General features: G+C 40.6%; 1 protein-coding gene across 1 annotated transcript in view; it reads left to right on the forward strand.

Annotated features, from left to right (window-relative positions):
• The first annotated feature begins 2,336 nt into the window (after window positions 1-2,336).
• Window positions 2,337-18,871, forward strand: part of ITPR1 (inositol 1,4,5-trisphosphate receptor type 1) — a 246,737-nt gene continuing 230,202 nt past the window's right edge. The window contains exon 1 of the mRNA XM_063291609.1: window positions 2,337-2,495. The gene's annotated coding sequence lies outside the window, so the exon portion shown is untranslated. The remainder of the gene's footprint in view (window positions 2,496-18,871) is intronic.

The raw sequence follows: 18,871 nt of genomic DNA on the forward strand, positions 1-18,871 counted from the left end.
TGGAGAAGCTTGTGCAAGCTATGAATATTTTCAAGAAATCAACACATCAGTTTAGAAGAAGAAAGTGTAGTAAATACTGTTTTGAATTTCATTATTAGGTCTTGTTTTACTTTTATTTACTTATTCATTTATTTATATTTCAAAGTCACCTCCTATCTCATTCAAAGAGTGACTCTGGGCAGTTACAATAAAACTAGAATAAATAGGGATTAAAATATAATAAAAACAATATTCTTAAATAAAAATATACAATCCCAAGAAAGAGATGTTAAAAAGTTCTTTATTCATGGGAGCATCTTCAGGGTGCTAACCACCCCCAGGATTGATTACCCCTCCTCCCGGCCCACGCGAGGTAGCAGAACCAGGTCTTCACCCCTTTCTGGAAGGCCGGGAGAGTGGGGGCCTGCCTCACCTCTGGGGGAAGAGTGTTCCACAGGGTAGAACACTTTTAGTAGACGTGGTCTTGTAATAGACTTGGAGCCAGTCCCTCAGAGATCTTGGAAGGCCTGAGCTACATCTAGTTTTGAAGTCCTTACCAATAATAAAAAAATAAAACACAGTGATATGTAAAAACAAAATTAGGTCCAAAGAAAGTAAAACAACCTGAATACTTTTATATAAAAGTAGCAAATATCTCCTGTAAGTGTAAGGTCACCTTTGATCTTGAGGTGCAAACCACGTGACCTTTCTGTCCTTATTGGTCATGCCTGAGGATACAGCTGGGGATGAGCCAAAGGTGCTGGATTTAGTTCCTGTCACATAATCTCTTCGGTGTAGTCCCGCTCAACCCTGAGCTACAAATACTCACTTCGATAATCTCTTCTTCTAGTATGTAACTGGGGGCTGTTTGTAACAAATACAGAACTTTTTAAAAGAAATCTGTTGAATCATGTCCGATTCTTGGAGACTGGCTGGACAAGTCCCTCAAGTTTTCATGGCAAGGTTTTTCAGAAGTAGTTTGCCATTGCCTGCTTTCTAGGGCTGAGAGAAAGTGACTGGCCCAGGGTCACCCAGCTGGCTTGGTGCTTAAGGCAGGACCAGAACTCACGGTCTCCCAGTTTCTAGCCTGATGCCTTCACCACTACACCAAACTGGCTCTCCATAGAACATATACAGGGTGGGAACTCTAGGGATCAGGAGGAGGTATTCTGTTAGAGGTGATCTGGTGGTATTCTGGTAATTCATCCACTTCGGATAAAGAAAATAACCTTCTGTAAAACATGAGAACTACCCTCAGAATGACCAGGTTGGTGTGGTCTGGAAAAGGTACAAATTCTTCCACTGATAGGTTTTGCACCCACTGCCATGTAAATAAGTGTATGGGTCAGCAGAATTCTGCTTATGTGTTCACTATGAAATCCTGGAATAATAGAAAGGATAGAAAGAGTTGATTGATGCTTTTGAACTTTGGTGTTGGAGAGTATTCTTGAGAATTCCATGGCTAGCCAGGAAAACAAACAAATGGATCTTTGAACAAATCAACCCAGAGTTCTTACTTGAGGCACAAATGGCCACCTCAAATTATCAAACTGTGAACACGATATGCAGAGACCCTGCTCTCTGAAGAAGTCAGTAATGCTGGGAAAGGTGGAAGGAAAATGAAAAGAGGAGGACCAGCAGCAACGTGGATGCACTCAGTTACAGAGGCGATGGATGTACTGTTGAAAGATCTGAAGGACCAGGTCAGGGGCAGATTGCCATGGGGAAAATCTATCGATGTGGTCGACAAGAATCAACACCGACTTGATGGCACATAATCAAAAAAACATTATACATCTACATTACTGAATTCTGTAATGCTATTATCACAGTCTTTCATGATGTCACAGATAGTCGAAATTCTTGGCTTGTTCCAGGAAGTTCAGCAAAGAGTTGACAAGTTTCAAAACGTCTGGTTTAAGTGGCGGTGGAAAGAAACACTCCCCACAAAATTGTTTTAAGGAACTGAATGAAAACCCAAGAATTTCCTCCCCTCCTTCTTCAGCGGAACCGGGCGGTGGGGTGTTTCTGGACCGAATAATTGGTTAGTGGCAGATGGAAGAGAAAGGCGAAAAAAGGGCTCAACCAATGGCCGTGAAGGGAGAACTTTAGCTTCCACCGTCCGCTTGCAGAACATTCCTTTTGATTTGACAGAGAAATATTGCCCTGTTTGTCGAACCTCTGAAGCAGCCCGTCCTTCCAGCCGGAGCATGCTGGGAGCAGTAGTCCTCCTCGGAGACTCCATCAGCTGGCAGAGGGCGGTATAATTCGTTCGGTGGGAACTACATTGCCCATGAAACCGGTCGGGAGTATATAATCAGCTGCACCGAGCTTGAGAAGCGCAGTAACCATGTGGCTGTGCTGTTGAGCTCTCTCCCGGCTGAGATTTGAGCCGGAGCTGCTGAGCCTGCATCCCTAACGGAATTCGGCAAATTCAGGGACATGGGATTACCAAGCGGCTAATAACCCTTTTCTCGCTCCAGCTCCAGGGCGAGCCGAGCCCCCAATGCAATCAGGTAAAGGCAAAAGAGGGTGGTGGCGATGACAGCCCAGAAGCAGCTAAACTTAGCCCCCCGGCATACTTGCTTTGCAAGCTTCTTCAAACGCTGTAGCCCTCGGAAGCGCTTTCCTCCTGCCTCATCAGGACCCCCTCCTGCTGTTTATTTCGAAGGGGCCGCGGCTTTGGCGGCGGTGGAAGAAGCAGCAACAGTTCAAAGGACGCTGCTTATCTCCCGCCACTCTCCTCCCCACCCCAAAGTTTGCAGCCCTTGTCACCTGAAGAAAACAGGGTTTGGGCGCTGCAAGGAGAAACAAACCTCGTTTAAAAGGCGTAGTCCGTGAGAGGGAGAAGGTCTCCTCAGCCAGTTAAAAACTGCCTGGCCGCCGATGCCGCGAACCGTTATAAGGGTGCGGATGGTTGAGGGGATGCGAGTGAGGGTTGTGCGTATGTAGCTGGTGCTTGGCGAAAGAAGCAGAGTAAGCCTCGGGGGCACCCCAAGCGTCTTAAAACTCTCAGGGGGCTCAGCACCCGCTGCTTTGCCCTTCAAACGATTCTTGTTTCGTGAAAATGCTGGCCGAGAGCACTTCGGTCCCAGCTGCCGTCTTGCGCGGGAGCGGCTTCGTCTAGCCCGGCTGGGTTTGGGCAGGAGGAAACTTTTGACTTCTGGGGAGAGACAGGAGTTCCTAAGTTTTGACCGCGTTTGTTTCAAGAAGAGCGGAAGAAAGCTGACCCAAATTGGCTTAAGTTAGAGTAAAAAGGGCGTGGGGAAGCTTGCATTTAATAGATGCTTCAACTTAGCCCAGAGGTTTAACTTTGTGGTTAATTATGTGACTGGGTTGTAATGTATAAACCTACCAGCCTGCATTTCCTGGAGAGAGAGAAAAGATAAACCAAGCCAAGATACAGTCACACAAGCGACAGCAAACCCTGCTGTGGAAATCTTGAGCGTACCTCTATCCTGCGTTGTTTGCATATGTAGAAGCCTCTATGGATAAAAGCCATTAAAAAGAGTCATGTTTTTATGGCTCTTAGTGTGTTTATTTAAAGATTCGAAAGCACAAGCAGTTAAAATGTCAGTCCCTTTCCTGCCCTATACTGTGGAATTAACTGCTTTGTTGTTATGCTGCATACTGAGGTGGATTCTATTTCATTGTGCTTTCTGCCACAACTCAGTTCCTATGATTGTTTATAATGTCTGTGTCCAGTTTCTTTCATTAAGCCATCATTTCTGTAATTACATTTTATTGAATAAACCAAAATTGGCTGAATTTACATGACATGCTAAGCTATGCAACAAAACACAAGAATTAAGTTTACACATGGTAGTAAATTAATAATGACAGACCACTTTACAGCTTTGCACAATGTGTGAGTAAGGACAAAAGTTGTGGTTGTTCAACCTAAAGTAATTGGTTCCCTTACACCATCTTGCATAAAACCTTGGGTACTAGTTTATTGCCACCTGCCTTATTATGATACTTAGGCAATCAAAATGTAGTGTCACCTGCAAACTCGGCCTCTTCTTTACTTATCCTCACCCAGATGTGTACAGCCTCTGCTTCCTGCCTTTGCAAAAACCAAGTAAGAGGCCTTAGTTGGGTTGCTTAATTTTTTTTTAGCAATGAATACTTTCAAACTGTGTTTGCCTGAGTTGCCTCTTGTGGTTAACTACTGTTTATTCAGTTCAATTCATTTGGTTTTCTGGGTGTGTGCAACATGCTTGTCTAAAATGTGATTGTGTTGTGTAAGCCAAGCTAGTATGATTTGCTAACTATGATTTAATTTTATGTGAACTGAGTCTTTTGTGGCTTATTCACTAAACTGTGTTTGAAAGAACCAGGGCTTATATTGTATGAACAGAACCTCAAAGTAATTTAAGTAATTGCCCCAGGCAGAAGTCTTAGAGATTTCTCTTCAGCATGGCTCTTGCTCTGTAAATTGTTGCTTTTCCAAGCAGGTATGTTAGCTACTCTTTTTTCCAAGCAGGTATTACATTAGCTACTCTGTAATTTCCTGGTCCCTCTCTGGATTCCTTTTACAAAATTAATTTTGTAGTTAGTAGCTTCTAATCCCAGGTAAGAAGTCTGGTTTAATGAGCAAGGTTATTCATGAAGATGTTTCTTTTGAAGATTACAATGCTCACAGTGCTTATAGTAACCAACAATTTGCAGAACAGCCAATCACACATTGCATGTGGTCCCCAAGCTGTACTTGGTGCAATCTTCTAATATCTTCAGTATTTATTTTGAAGCCCACAGAGTGAATGGGCTCAAAAATTGAGTCCTGTTTTTGCATTTTTAGAAGACTTTAAAGGGCAAAAATGAGTGTCTTAAGACTTGTACACACTTATGGAACCCATTTCACTCCAAATTCTTGAATTCAGCTCCAAAATAGGGCCTCTCCCCATCCACTTTTGGAGACATGCAACACAAAACCTAGGGTTGCCCATGGGCTAGCAGGAATTGTGCCCTTTTCCTCTAAGACTTCTGACTTTTGTTTGGTTTTGGTTTAGCAAGCAGGTTGTGTGAAAACAGCCATTGTGGCTTTCTCAGAAACCATGATTAAAGAGAACAATAGGTTACCTCTTGGGGCTTTAGTGTTCTCATTTTATTAAGGGAAATAGAGTAGTTGCTATATTGGTTGCCAGTAGGGTTCCAGGTTGGAAAAAATCAACTTATATCCCCATACCAAAAAAGGGAAACACTAAAGAATGTTCAAACTATCGAACAGTGGCACTCATTTCACATGCCAGTAAGGTAATGCTCAAGATCCTGCAAGGTAGACTTCAGCAATTCATGGAGCGAGAATTGCCAGATGTACAAGCTGGGTTTAGAAAAGGCAGAGGAACTAGGGACCAAATTGCCAATATCCGATGGATAATGGAAAAAGCCAGGGAGTTTCAGAAAAACATCTATTTCTGTTTTATTGACTATTCTAAAGCCTTTGACTGTGTGGACCATAACAAATTGTGGCAAGTTCTTAGTGGTATGGGGATACCAAGTCATCTTGTCTGCCTCCTGAAGAATCTGTATAACGACCAAGTAGCAACAGTAAGAACAGACCACGGAACAACGGACTGGTTTAAGATTGGGAAAGGAGTACGGCAGGGCTGTATACTCTCACCCTACCTATTCAACTTGTATGCAGAACACATCATGTGACATGCTGGGCTTGAGGAATCCAAGGCTGGAGTTAAAATCTCTGGAAGAAACATTAACAATCTCAGATATGCAGATGATACCACTTTGATGGCTGAAAGTGAAGAGAAACTGAGGAGCCTTATGATGAAGGTGAAAGAAGAAAGTGCAAAAGCTGGCTTGCAGCTAAACCTCAAAAAAACCAAGATTATGACAACCAGCTTGATTGATAACTGGCAAATAGAGGGAGAAAATGTAGAAGCAGTGAAAGACTTTGTATTTCTAGGTGCGAAGATTACTGCAGATGCTGACTGCAGTCAGGAAATCAGAAGACGCTTAATCCTTGGGAGAAGAGCAATGACAAATCTCAATAAAACAGTTAAGAGCAGAGACATCACACTGACAACAAAGGCCCGCATCGTTAAAGCAATGGTGTTTCCCGTAGGAACATATGGCTACGAGAGCTGGACCATAAGGAAGGCTGAGAGAAGGAAGATCGATGCTTTTGAACTGTGGTGTTGGAGGAAACTTCTGAGAGTGCCTTGGACTGCAAGAAGATCAAACCAGTCCATCCTCCAGGAAATAAAGCCAGACTGCTCACTTGAGGGAATGATATTAAAGGCAAAACTGAAATACTTTGGCCACATAATGAGAAGACAGGACACCCTGGAGGAGATGCTGATGCTAGGGAGAGTGGAGGGCAAAAGGAAGAGGGGCCGACCAAGGGCAAGGTGGATGGATGATATTCTAGAGGTGATGGACTCGTCCCTGGGGGAGCTGGGGGTGTTGACTGACAGGAAGCTCTGGCGTGGGCTGGTCCATGAAGTCATGAAGAGTCGGAAGCGACTAAACGAATAAACAACAAGGGTTCCAGGTACAATTTGAAGGGCTGGTTTGATTTCAACAGCCCTCTGTGCCTTCACCTTAGCAGGTCAGTTTCTCTGGTAGAAGTGACTGAGCCCAGGCAAAACCTCTTGAGAGTCTCTCGGGGGACCTGCAGATGCTGTTTCTCAATTGTGACCCCAATGTCCTGGAATAGCCTCCCTCTCAAGGGCAGGTCAGCTGCCCTTATTGATGGCCTTCCAGAAGGCCTTTGAGGCCTGAAGAGGGATTGAATTTTGCATTCATATGTATTTGTGTGTGTTTACTGTTTTGGTCCTTATTGATATTGTGGGTCTATACTGATATTTTTATTAATGATTTTACTATACTCTGATTTTGTGCTCCTCTGTTCACAATTGATGTACATTACATAATTTGCATCATTTGCATGATGAAGTCGCAACGTGCCTGGCATCATTTGCTCCCCTCTTTGGATACCCATCCACTGTTATGGTTCAGAGTGTATCATTTTAGCCAAAGGTTGAACTCTGAGGCACATGTCAGATGGAATTACAGGGTGGTCCTCTTGGACTGAATATATCTGTGTGTGTGTGTGTTTAACTATGATTTGCTAAGTTCATGCAATTCATTAAGCCACAAATCATATTTTATAAATGAAAATGACTGGATTAATATAAAATGCTACTATGCCATAAAATCATAGTTTATGAATTAAAATATTTGAGCTTTTACAACATATTAAGACAACACACACACATACAATACAACATAGCACGATGTCTAAATCTACCCCAATATAAACAATCTTTAGAATATCCCTTCAAGATAGGTCTTGCTTTTAAGGCAGAGTAGTTTATTTTTGTTATAAGATGTGAGACTCAATTATAGCAGTTTCTCTACTACTGTCAAATGAGTTTAGGGATAAAGTGGGAATTCAACCAGGAGCTCATCAGTCATTTCTTTTTGTCTTAGGCTGCATATGTGTACTGTCCTCTAACATATTCCCATGTCAAAAAGGAACTGTTTTTAATATCTCAAATACAATTGTGAATATTAAAGATTCTTTTCTAAAAGAGAGAAACTGCAGATTTTCTTTTCTGAAAATATTCCATTGCCATTAAAAATGTTTTTGATATATATATATATATATTTATTTTATTTATTTTCTATCCCACCTTTATTTTTATAAATAACTCAAGGCAGTGAACATACCTAATACTCCTTCCTCCTCCTATTTTCTCCACAACAACCCTGTGAGGTGAGTTGGGCTGAGAGAGTGACTGGCCCAAGGTCACCCAGCCGGCTTTCATGCCTAAGGCGAGACTAGGACTCTCAGTCTCCTGGTTTCTAGCCTGTTGCCTTAACTACTAGACCAAACTGGCAATTTGAGTGCATGCTGGCTCTTGCTTCTACCAAGTTTTAAAACATATTTGATACATAAGTTGAAGGATGTATTATATACGTGTTTCAGATTTGGCTGTGAATGGTCTTAAATGGTCAAAAGATGGGTGCTTTCAGCTGGCTAATTCTTAAGGTCTTGGTAACTAATAATCTAAATATTTAGTTATCTGGACTACAATAATTGGACCTTTTTAAAGAAAATCTCACTTCCCAATGTGTATTTTTTAAGCTTCCTGTTGATTTCTTATTAAAGGCTAAGACATTGCTCAAAATACCTGTTTGCTTGAAGCAGAAGATGCAATTAATATCCCCAGTACATAATAGAAAAGAAATACAATAGTAATGAAATAATTAACTATTTGATATTACTAAACACACCAAGATGGTATATCCTGCCTTGAGTTGTTGTGTTGCACATAATTGCTAGTTGTGTGTTAAATTAATCTCTGGAAGTTAGGAATGTAGAAAATTGCCTTGTACTGAAAGTGACCACTGATGGAGAACCTGTGGCTCTTCAGAGGTTTCTGAACATCCTTTCCAGCATCTGGAGCTCCTGGTTGTTGTAATTCGGCAGGCTTTGAAGGCTTCAGGTTCTCTATTTCTGGTGTAGACTTTTGCTAGATTTGGCTACCATGTTAAGTCTTGATTTGTTTAATCATGCTTTATTTACAGTATTTGATTTATATAGCTGTACGTAACTCTAGGCGGCTTACAATATGCTTGTTGAATATGCTACAGTTAGCTAGGTATATACATCATACACATGATGTATAAAATGGTTTGATTTACAGTTGGTTTACTGAACAAACTATAGAAGCCTGGCTCATGTACAATGCTAAATCAACATACTTTATTATGGCTTAGCTTTCTGTTTGAATTCAGTTAATGGTTATCAACATGGTTTGTTTCAACAGACAATAATTATTATAAATCAGTATGGATTTAATACTAAACTATAACTCATATAAGACTGAAATGGAAGCTTCCAGTCTTCTCAAGGGAGAAGATGGAACTACACCATATCTTCATAATACTAGGAATAAACCCAAGTGGTTTTTGAGCCTCCTTAAATGTCCAGGAAACTCTAATGAGCAATTATTTGCGGCACAGGAAAATCAGCTGTGTAGTAGCTATCATGAAAAGTCTAAATAGGGAATACAGGGAATGCACTGTATGGAAGCCTAGAAATAGATATTTATTAAACAATTAATGATCACCAATGTATCAAGTGTACTACTTAATACTCTATTTTCCACAGGCTATACAGTGGGGTGAAAAGTAGCTGTGCCACAGTTATATAAAATTAAGAAATTGGGCAAGGGGGCAATGGAATTTTAAGAAGAATGAAGTTTTGTAACCCAGCTCTACCTCCCTGCTGATCTTAAATAAGGCTATGGAATTTAAAATGGAAACAAGTGATAAAAGCAACAGACAAGCAGGTAGTCTGAAACAAAGTGCCTTATTGTCAGAACCTCTTTAAAAGAAAATGTTGTCATAACCCTTTGCCAACACATATTAGGATGCTGGTTTTATTAGTTCAGCTCAAGGTCACAAATAACATAGAAGCTTTTAAGTTTGCATGAGATGGGCGGTGAAGAAATACAATAAATAAAATAAAAATAAGTTCTAGATAAGTCTTTCAGGGAAGTTGTTAAATGAGTTGTCAGATCAGCAAATGAGTAATCAAAACCAAGTGTCTTTCTTCCAGATAGAGACACATCAGCTTTATCATTTGACATTAAAAGGTCTTTCTTGCCACAGATATAACATCACTGTCCAGTATGAGTGCTGGATCCAGCAGGAACCCCAGACTAAAAACTTTAAAGGGGGAGTGCCCCTACATTCTGAACTTCAGTCCTCAGAACTGACTGAATTATATCTTGTCTGAATTCAGTTTCAGCTGTTTCCAGTCCGTTGTCTCCTGGAGATACACAGAGGCTCTGGAGATGTCCAACTCTGAGCTTGTAGGAAAGGAGAAATATAGTTGAGTATCAGCATATTGCTGATAATTAGCTCTAAACCTGCAAATGTTCTTTATGTGTGATTTCACTTAGATGATAAATAAAATGGAAGACAAGACAGTTCTAGTGATATGAGCAGAAATTTCCAGACAATACTTTCTCTTCATGCTGAGAGAAGTATGAGGAGAAGATGCCTCCAAACCCCCAACATCCCCAAGCTCTTCAACAAGATACTGTGATGGATGGTATCATAAAACATCAAACATCTGTGTCAACAGAATTGCAGTCGTCCTCTCTCTCCCGGTGTAGATCATTCCTCAGGGTCATCTTTTGAACCCAGACTAGAAAGGATCAGCATAATCCATTTCATCTAAGAGCCTCTGGAACAGCATGCTACATACTATTGATATGTAGATAAATTTGGTGTCTCTGTATAGCCCAGTTCTATACTACTTTGAGCTGAGATCTGATAAAAGAACATATTTGTCATGAAAAATTGAGTTTCCTTGGAGATAGCTTGTATATGACATTCTCGCAATACATTACACACACACACACACTGGCAGAGTGGGGAAATGGATAGAGATGTATGTTTAAAATCAGTCCCTGATGCTAACATATACTGTGACAACCTGTACAACATGCAAAGTATGCCTTAGCATTATCCAGTGAATGCCCCTTTCCTTTTCGGTTGGCACTTTCTGGACAGATAGAGCTACCATGTGTAGGGAGGGCTAAGGGTAAATCTTTCCAGCCTCTTTATTTTCAAAATAAAGCCCTACCATGTCTTTAGTGGGAAAATTTTTGAGAGAGCCAGTTTGTTCTAGTAGTTAAGGTGCTCGGCTAGAAACCAGGAGTCCTGTGAGTTCTAGTCCCGCCTTAGGCGTGAAAGCCGGCTGGGTGACCTTGGGCCAGTCACTCACTCTCAGCTCACCTCACCTCACAGGGTTGCTGTTGTGGGGAAAAGAGGAGGAGAAAGGCATATTAGGTATGTTTGCTGCCTTGAGTTATTTATAAAAATAAAGGTGGGATAGAAAATAAATAAATAAATTGAAAAACAAATTAGGAGCAGGCTTTTCTCTTGACATCATTTTATTGGAAGACTAATGTTTGCTTAACCATGACTTAAGTGAAGCTAGTTTACAACATGTTTACAGGTCATTAACCCATAATTTGGCCCATGGTCTGGGTTCAGATAGCATGCTAAGCTAAACTGCAGTATAACTTAATGTGTCATGTGAGCTAGGTCACAATAAGTAGCTTGTTCATTTGTACAAGTTGGGAAACTGTTTTACTCAGTCATAGTTTAATGCTACATTTGATTGGAATCACACATTGCATTAAGCCATTGTTGGTTTTAACCATGAATAGGCTAGGTGGTTGGATTTACCCAGTGCAGTAAGGGCATTTCCAGTTGAGAGATTTGAGCCACCTGCTGGTCCCACACTAAAGTCCTTGGTCTCTCTGAGTAGGTTTGCAGTTCCTGTCCACTCTTGTTTTTTCCAAAAATCAAAAAGTGCAACATAAACTACATTTCTGGAGATAAATGGTGTATGTGGTGACATGCTGATGTTTGCATGTTCCTGTTGGTTTGTGGGAGATAGTGCTGAATGCTAAATGCTCATATGGCATTTCAAAATTAATGGCAAACGATGCCAGTATGGAATCAGAAAATATTTCTCAGGGTTTGGGGAATGAAAATGATGGAGATGTGGAGGTGCCTTAAACCAATAAATGATAACAATATTATTTATTGGTTTATATAACAATAATAACAATCAACGCATACTCACAATTGCATACATTACTGTTGAGCCCCTTGTGATCCTAGCAGCGCATTTAATGCACTCTAATTTTGGCGTGTTTCACTTTCCAAAAGCATTTCTTTGAATATAAGAATGAAGGATGCCACTAATATGTGGTGGCTATCCCAACCACATATCAGCTATCAGACTGAAAAAGACTGGTTTAGCAGTCAGGAAGCTCCAGTTTTCTCAAGGTAATGTAGCATTTGAGGATTTGACAAATGCATCCTTGGAAAAATGAGTTGGTATCTGTAATTTACTGGTATAAATGAACAAGTATCCTAGCTGTTGGTTCTCAATTTGTTTTATTGTGAGAAGTGCAGTTTCTATCTTCTCAGAGCTAATTTTGGACCTTGACAAGCTTTCAGGTTCTAAATAAGGAATTATCCCTGTGACTATAAAACACCACTGTGCATTATCTTGACTCCTGTTTCTGCTGATTCCTTGGTGCTTCTACCTGAGATTCACAGATACTGGCAATTAGTGTTGGAGTCCGTGCTAAAAATGCTGAACTTTTTGGCAGAAAAAGATGATTAACTATAGAAGTGGAATGGGGGAGGGAAGGGAAAATGTGGAGTAATGAGGGGGAGCAAAAGTAGTTATAGGTCATAGCTTTTGTCAGTCACTTAGACAAAACTAGTATTTTGGATGACCTTTGGCAGGAGTGGGATGGGGATAGGTTGTCCATCATTGCTCTTCTTGACCTCTCAGTGGCCTTTGATACCATCAATCATGGTATCCTTCTGTACTGGCTCCAAGGGTATGGAGTGGGTGGTTGTGCTGGTTCTCCTCCTTCCTCCATGACTAGTTCCACTTGATCGGGGGTGGGGAGACATCAAGCCCACGATCTCTACTATGTGGGGTATCACATGGCTCCGTTCTCTCTCCTTTGCTGTTTAACATGAAGCCACTGGGTGAGGTCATTGGACGGTTTGGGGTGAGGTATCACCAGTATGCTGATATCACTCAGCTTTATGTCTCCATCCCAGGCTAAGTGGACAGCCTGGGGTGTCCACTTAGAAAGCCTGTCTTAGTGCCTGGCAGTTGTGGGGGCCTGGATGGGGTGCAACAGGCTTTGGCTCAGCCCAAGGAACACCAAGTGGCTTTGGGTGTTTGGAAATCCAGTGCCAGGGATCTTTCATCTTTGGTTCTGGATGGGGTAGCACTGTCTCAGACCCATTGTGCAATCTGTGGTTCCTCCTGGACTTGCGGCTCCTACTTGAAGAGCAGGTAGGAGCCATGGCTAGGAGAGCCTTTGTACACCTATGGGTTGTGTGGCAGTTGGGCCCGTTCCTGGACTGGGAGGTCGTGCTCATGGTTACACATATCCTCGTGACCTTCCATTTGGACTACTGCAATATGATCTATATGGGGCTGCCCTTGAAGAACATTTGAAAGCTTCAGCTGGTACAGAATGTAGTTTACATGGGTGGTGAGAGGCACTGGTTATTTGGCACATGGGACCCCACAACATCATGAGCTGCATTGGCTGCCGGTGTGCTTCCAGGTGCCATTCAAGGTGTTGGTTGTCACCTTTAAAGTGCTTCGTGGCTTGGGGCCAGGTTACTTAAGGGACTGTCTCTCCCCATTGTTTCTATTTGTCTGGTCCAGTTTGGCAGGATGGGCATGCTCTGGGTCCCATCGGCTAAAGAATGTTGGCTGGTGGGGCCCAGAAGAATAGCCTTTTCTGCTGTAGTATCCACCCTTGGAACATTTTCTTTCCAGAGATTAAGTTGGTCCCAACCCTGGTGGCCTTTTGTAAGACCCCAAAGACCTGGTTCGGTGCTCAAGCCTGGGCCCCTGGGTTTGTGAAGGGACCTGTTTCCTGGCTATGTGGATGATTATTGGTTTTCTGTGATTCTGGGAGTCGAAATCCACACATCTTAAAGTTGCCAAAGTTGAGGAACATTGCTATAGAGGACTACTAGAAACTTGAAGACTTATTTATTTATTGATTGTGCAAGCTTGACTTAATGGGATGATGGGATTTTTAAACCAGCCCAATTCAAAGGGCTCCAGACTGGAGAAGACAGCCTTGCATAATGTTTTTCTCTTAATGAGGTCTTTTTAACTCTTCTACCTTTCCTCATTTGAAATTCTCACAGATCCCCAGCTATTTTGAGCCATTCATTCTCTATTTGGGAAAATACTTAGTGTTTTTAGTGGCCGTTAGCAAGTCATTCTATCAGTGTGCGATATGTGTGTGTTCCAGAAATGTAAGGCATATGGGTGACCCATTTGTTGGGAAGGTTAAAGTGGCCCATTTCTGTATTTGTGGCACTGCGCTACTCAGCCCTGAAGCTGCAGGCTTGTAAGGTAGTGCTGTAAAACATCATCCTCTCAGCTATCAGGCTCCTTAATAAATTCTCTGAGGAGCTAATGACTGAGGAATTTAAAATTCAAAGAAATGTAAATATTTATAGTGCAAAATAGCACTACTTCTGTCACTGATTGGGAGTGGGGAGTGTTTTTACTTTGTTTTTTTGACAATTGTGTCAAAATGATATCACAAGGAGATTGTGACCCAAACCAGATTAAATTATGTTAGGGTTGAGAGAGGCAAGATTCTAGTTTTTTAGAGCACATCACCACAGTAGTTAGTTATCTCTACCCAAAACCAAGCAAATCACCACATGCAAAACCAGGACTCCAGGCTCAGTACTGATCTCCTGTTTGCCTTGTCACTGGGCCAGTCTAACCTAGATTGGATCCTTAATGGAACCCCATTGGGAAATGCATCGCTGTATTCCATCTTCCCAGACCTGCTCAGCCTCCAGATTTGTTGTGACTCTAGTTCTCTGCTTGGAGCTAGGCTCTGGGGACAAAGCTTGCCACTGTAGAGGAAGTGTGTATCCTGGCTTGAAAGATTTGACATTATTTGTAAATCTCAGAGGAGCCTTCATGCGGGACAAACTTTCATTTCTCACTTGCTGGCTTCTTTAGATTTTGGAGACATCTCTGATTCATTGTGAGAACTCAGAGATGACCCGAAGTGTCTCTCTGAATATATGTATTGGCTTCTAAAGATCTATGTTCTCTCCTTCCAATTTGATGAAAGGTGATGTTTGTCCTTCCTTGGTGGTTGGTTGTATTTGTCAGATCTGTTGTATGTCTTTGAGTGAATAAAAGAGTGGCCTAGATCCTGGCCATAGTTTTGCAGTTGAAAAGAGGGGTCTGAGTGTATCCCACAGGTTCTTCTTGCTGCTGCAGTCATTAAGATGAAAGAGGTACTCATCTCCTGTTCTTTTTCTTTTTGCATGCCACTGCTCCCAGGCTAGTAAGGTTGAGAAGGGGTGATGTGGAACTTTTCTAAAAAAAAATTGCTGACCTTTGTAGTAGTTGCCTGAAAAATGCCATAGGAGGAGAATATATCAGGCTGTGTTCAAACCAACATTTCAGTTCCCTCTACTCTTGCTCCCAATACTTGCTTCTGTACGTTTCGTTTACCTAAAATGGAAGTTTTCCTTTCAGCTCATGATTTGTGGAGCAGGTCATATTTAAAAAAATGTTTTGGAATGCAGGCAGTTTTTTTTATCAGTACAAGTTTTCTAGTTGGTAATTTCTTGTCTCTGACTTCCATTTCTATTTTTCCACCTGTTCAAGAATGGTCAATTTCTTATATTCCTCCCAAGAATTGGAGAGTGAGGTGCAGATCTAAGGGACACTGATAAATAATTAGGGCTTTAACGTTGCTTTAAAATCTGCTCTGCTTCCACTTGAAAGATTTGTCCCATGGAGCTAAATAAGTAGATTGTATTTTCTCTAATCCTGGGCTAATATATGAAGATGTTTCCTCAGTGAGGACTGGTTGCCTGAAAATGTTTGTGCAGAATAGCTGTCAACTGTTTAGTTACTGCTAAGGTTATTCTACCCACTTGAACAGGAAATTAGATTTTGAAATTGGCTTGCATTGAGGAGCCTCAGAAAGGCCAAAGAGAATACCTTGTTTCTTTTTGCGAAGCTTTTTTTTTTACCTAACACTTTCCACATGCTTTGATTGTTGTACACTCCCTCCAAATAATACCTATACAGTATATGTAACTAAATAGATGCTGCTAAAATAACATCTATATTACAGGCCAATATAAGGAGTTTCTGTCTGGGAACCGTCCTGGATTTGACACGGCCTGGAGTGCAGATGAGGATGTTGGTATCTGCTCTGCTTCTAAGGTATTGCTTTTATGAAATAGTTAGGTGCCATCTTGTCAGACTCTATCTTGACCTGACCATTAATAGGTCATAGCTCTTCTATGTAGAGAGGAGCTACATTCCTGTAATTTCTTTCATCCATTCAATGTATTCATTGTCTTTACTTTTTCTTCTTCATCAGCTTCATCAATCTTGCCCAGCATAGTAGCTTTTTCTAGTCGTCATTCACTCGCATCACATGACCATGTCCTGTCTTCCTCTCTAGAATTAATCTCTTCTTTGCTTCTCCAACATACTGTCAATCTCTATCTATCTTTGAGCCCACTTTCACTCTTCTTTGTTAACTGTAAGTTCACAAAGCATTCTGACTGACATTATTTTCTATTCTCAATAGTTAACTTTAACCGCATTATATGGAATGTTTTTCTCATTTCATTTTAACTTTCATAATATGCTTTAAGGCAAGATTGTCACCAGTGATTTGTAGTGTCTTCTAGTATCACCCAGCCATTGCTGAGGTTCTAGAAAACTTGTTGTCTTTACGTTACTCTGGCACAATCATGGTTGGCTGACTGGCCAACAAGGATTTACAAATAATGTCAAATCTTTCAAGCCAGGATACACACTTCCTCTACAGTGGCAAGCTTTGTCCCCAGAGCCTAGCTCCAAGCAGAGAACTAGAGTCACAACAAATCTGGAGGCTGTCAGGTCTGGGAAGATGGAATACAGCGATGCATTTCCCTCAATAGATAATGAGTCAAATGGGGTTCCATTAAGGATCCAATCTAGGTTAGACTGGCCCTTGTGATGTCATCTGCTTATCTCAATTTGTGAATGTTTTGACCTTCAGTTTTGATACCAGCTGTCCTCTCTTGCATTCATGCCCATCTTCATAAATATATTCACAAATATATTGTATCAGCATATACAATGACAGTATGCCTCCTTGAATGACTTCTTTCCTTTTCTGACCTGTTCTATTTCTTCACATTCAGGTCTTAAAGTAGCTTCTGGTTCACCATAAAGGTTCCTCAAAAGAATAGTTGAATAGTCTGGCAGTCCTGTTAGCCTTAATATATTCCATATTCTGACATGATCTATACAGTCAACCTTCTTGCTGTTGTCAGTAATGCAAAAATAATCCTCCTCCTTGTATTCTTCTTTCATTCCATTATCCTCATTTTAATTTTCTTGTTATTTTCCTCTATTTCTTGATATTCTCAGTTGAGCTGTTTTTCCTTGTCCATACTTGCTTGGCACTGGAAGTCTCTGTTCAGCTGTCATATTCTTATTATTCAGCATTTTTATCTTCTGTGGGTTTTGTTTTTTTTTATTTTTTTACTATCATGATAGCTTGTCCTGAAAACCACTTGAATCTTTTCCTCTTTGAAATATTGGATTTTTAAAAAAAAATATGGAATAGCAGCTGTATATTGTAATTTTGTGAGATTCAGATTATTGTAACTAAGTAGATTGCAGTTGTTTTGTTAATGGGCATAGGTGATGGGGTGCATTTTTTAAGCATCTCGTGGACAGTAGGTGTGCTGCAGTCTTATGAAAGGCAATGTATCCAAAGCAATTAACTCACTGTCACTTAATCATATTTGGAGGCATAAATTCAGCAAAGCTTACAGATGAATGTTACGCTGATGTTTTTTGAGAGGTGGAACAAGAATAAGTCTTCCTTATTCTTTTTTTCTTTTTGCTCAAGTATTCCGTGAAAGAAATTTGCAGATGTATAATTGATTGGAAATGATATTACTGTTGCTTTAGGATTGATTGAATTCAGTAAAATGTGTATTTTTATTTAATGCATTCTTTTTGCTTGATGCATTTTTTGTTTGCTGTATCACAACTGTAAATGCAGAAAAACTCACTGTAACTCAACTATTTATAGCCAAGAAAAGTGCCATTGAATTTATATGCACATCCTCTTTGTAGAGGCTGAATCAGGTTTGCTCAAAGTTTGCTCACCCCACCCCCGCAAAAAAACGACAACCCTTTTGAGCCTTATTAAATATAACAGTTCTTTTTTTCCATATGGTGATTGTAGGCTGATCTTTATTAATTGGGTCCATCATGTCCCTGAAGGCTTCCCCTTGGCTTGTGACCATCTGTGATTTGCCAATTCATGTAACTTGCATTGGGGGATTTTTGTTTGTTTTTTCTTTTGCACAAGGTAAGTGATGACACAAATGTAACACACCTGATAATTTCTGAAAGATATTTCGCCCTTTCCCCCCCTACTTGGAAGATGCTGAAGAAGGGATCTACCATTTTTGTCCTCCATTTGTGGTCAATTTGGATCACATTCCTAACAAGACCAACAGTGCTTTCACATTAAAGTGCTTTTTACCATGCTTTTACGTATGTGGACTTCAGTTCAAAATATCTTTTTTTATTTCTATTTTTATTTATAGTGATTTCAAACTATAAACATTCTAGTAAATTGTACCAGTGAAAGCAGGGGTCATTCTTAGCTACCTAGAATGCTCTACAATTTGCGCTTCAGTTAACAGCCCAATAGTGAAGCTGAGTCCTCTATTTTGTGCACCACAGAGACAAAGGAAGCATTTCCTTTTTATGCATTACCCAGGGAGAAGAGTGCTACAGCTGGGAAACTTCATGCTGGTGTGTTGGTATAAATCCTTTCTTCCTTATATATAGCTTGTCAGGTGCCATTTTTGAGAGTGGCACATTATATGTTCCCAAGTTCTACATAAAACCTTGTTACCCCGATACAAACTATGTTTCTTTTCCTTATTGGTTTCCGGAATTAAACTTTTCTCTTTACTGCTGATGATCCTAAATACAGTCTACGCCACAACATTTAATCACACTTCTAATACATTTTTGGTTTTGGCAAACAAATTAACTAGACACGTATGCTAACATGTTTTCTCTTTTTTGGTCTTTGGTTTGGAAGCAAAGACAAACTGTTATCTGTCACAATCTTAGTCACAGTTGCTGCTGGTGAGGATTAGATCTGTCACTTCCTGAGATCCATTCAATAAATGTATGGATTATAGTAAGTGGGTGTATTATCTTTCTTACCATTTGGAGGAGTTTTCATAATGATCTTATGCTCTATGCATA

The sequence above is a fragment of the Candoia aspera genome, chromosome 2 (genome assembly GCF_035149785.1).
Source record: "Candoia aspera isolate rCanAsp1 chromosome 2, rCanAsp1.hap2, whole genome shotgun sequence".
Lineage (NCBI taxonomy): Eukaryota > Metazoa > Chordata > Lepidosauria > Squamata > Boidae > Candoia > Candoia aspera.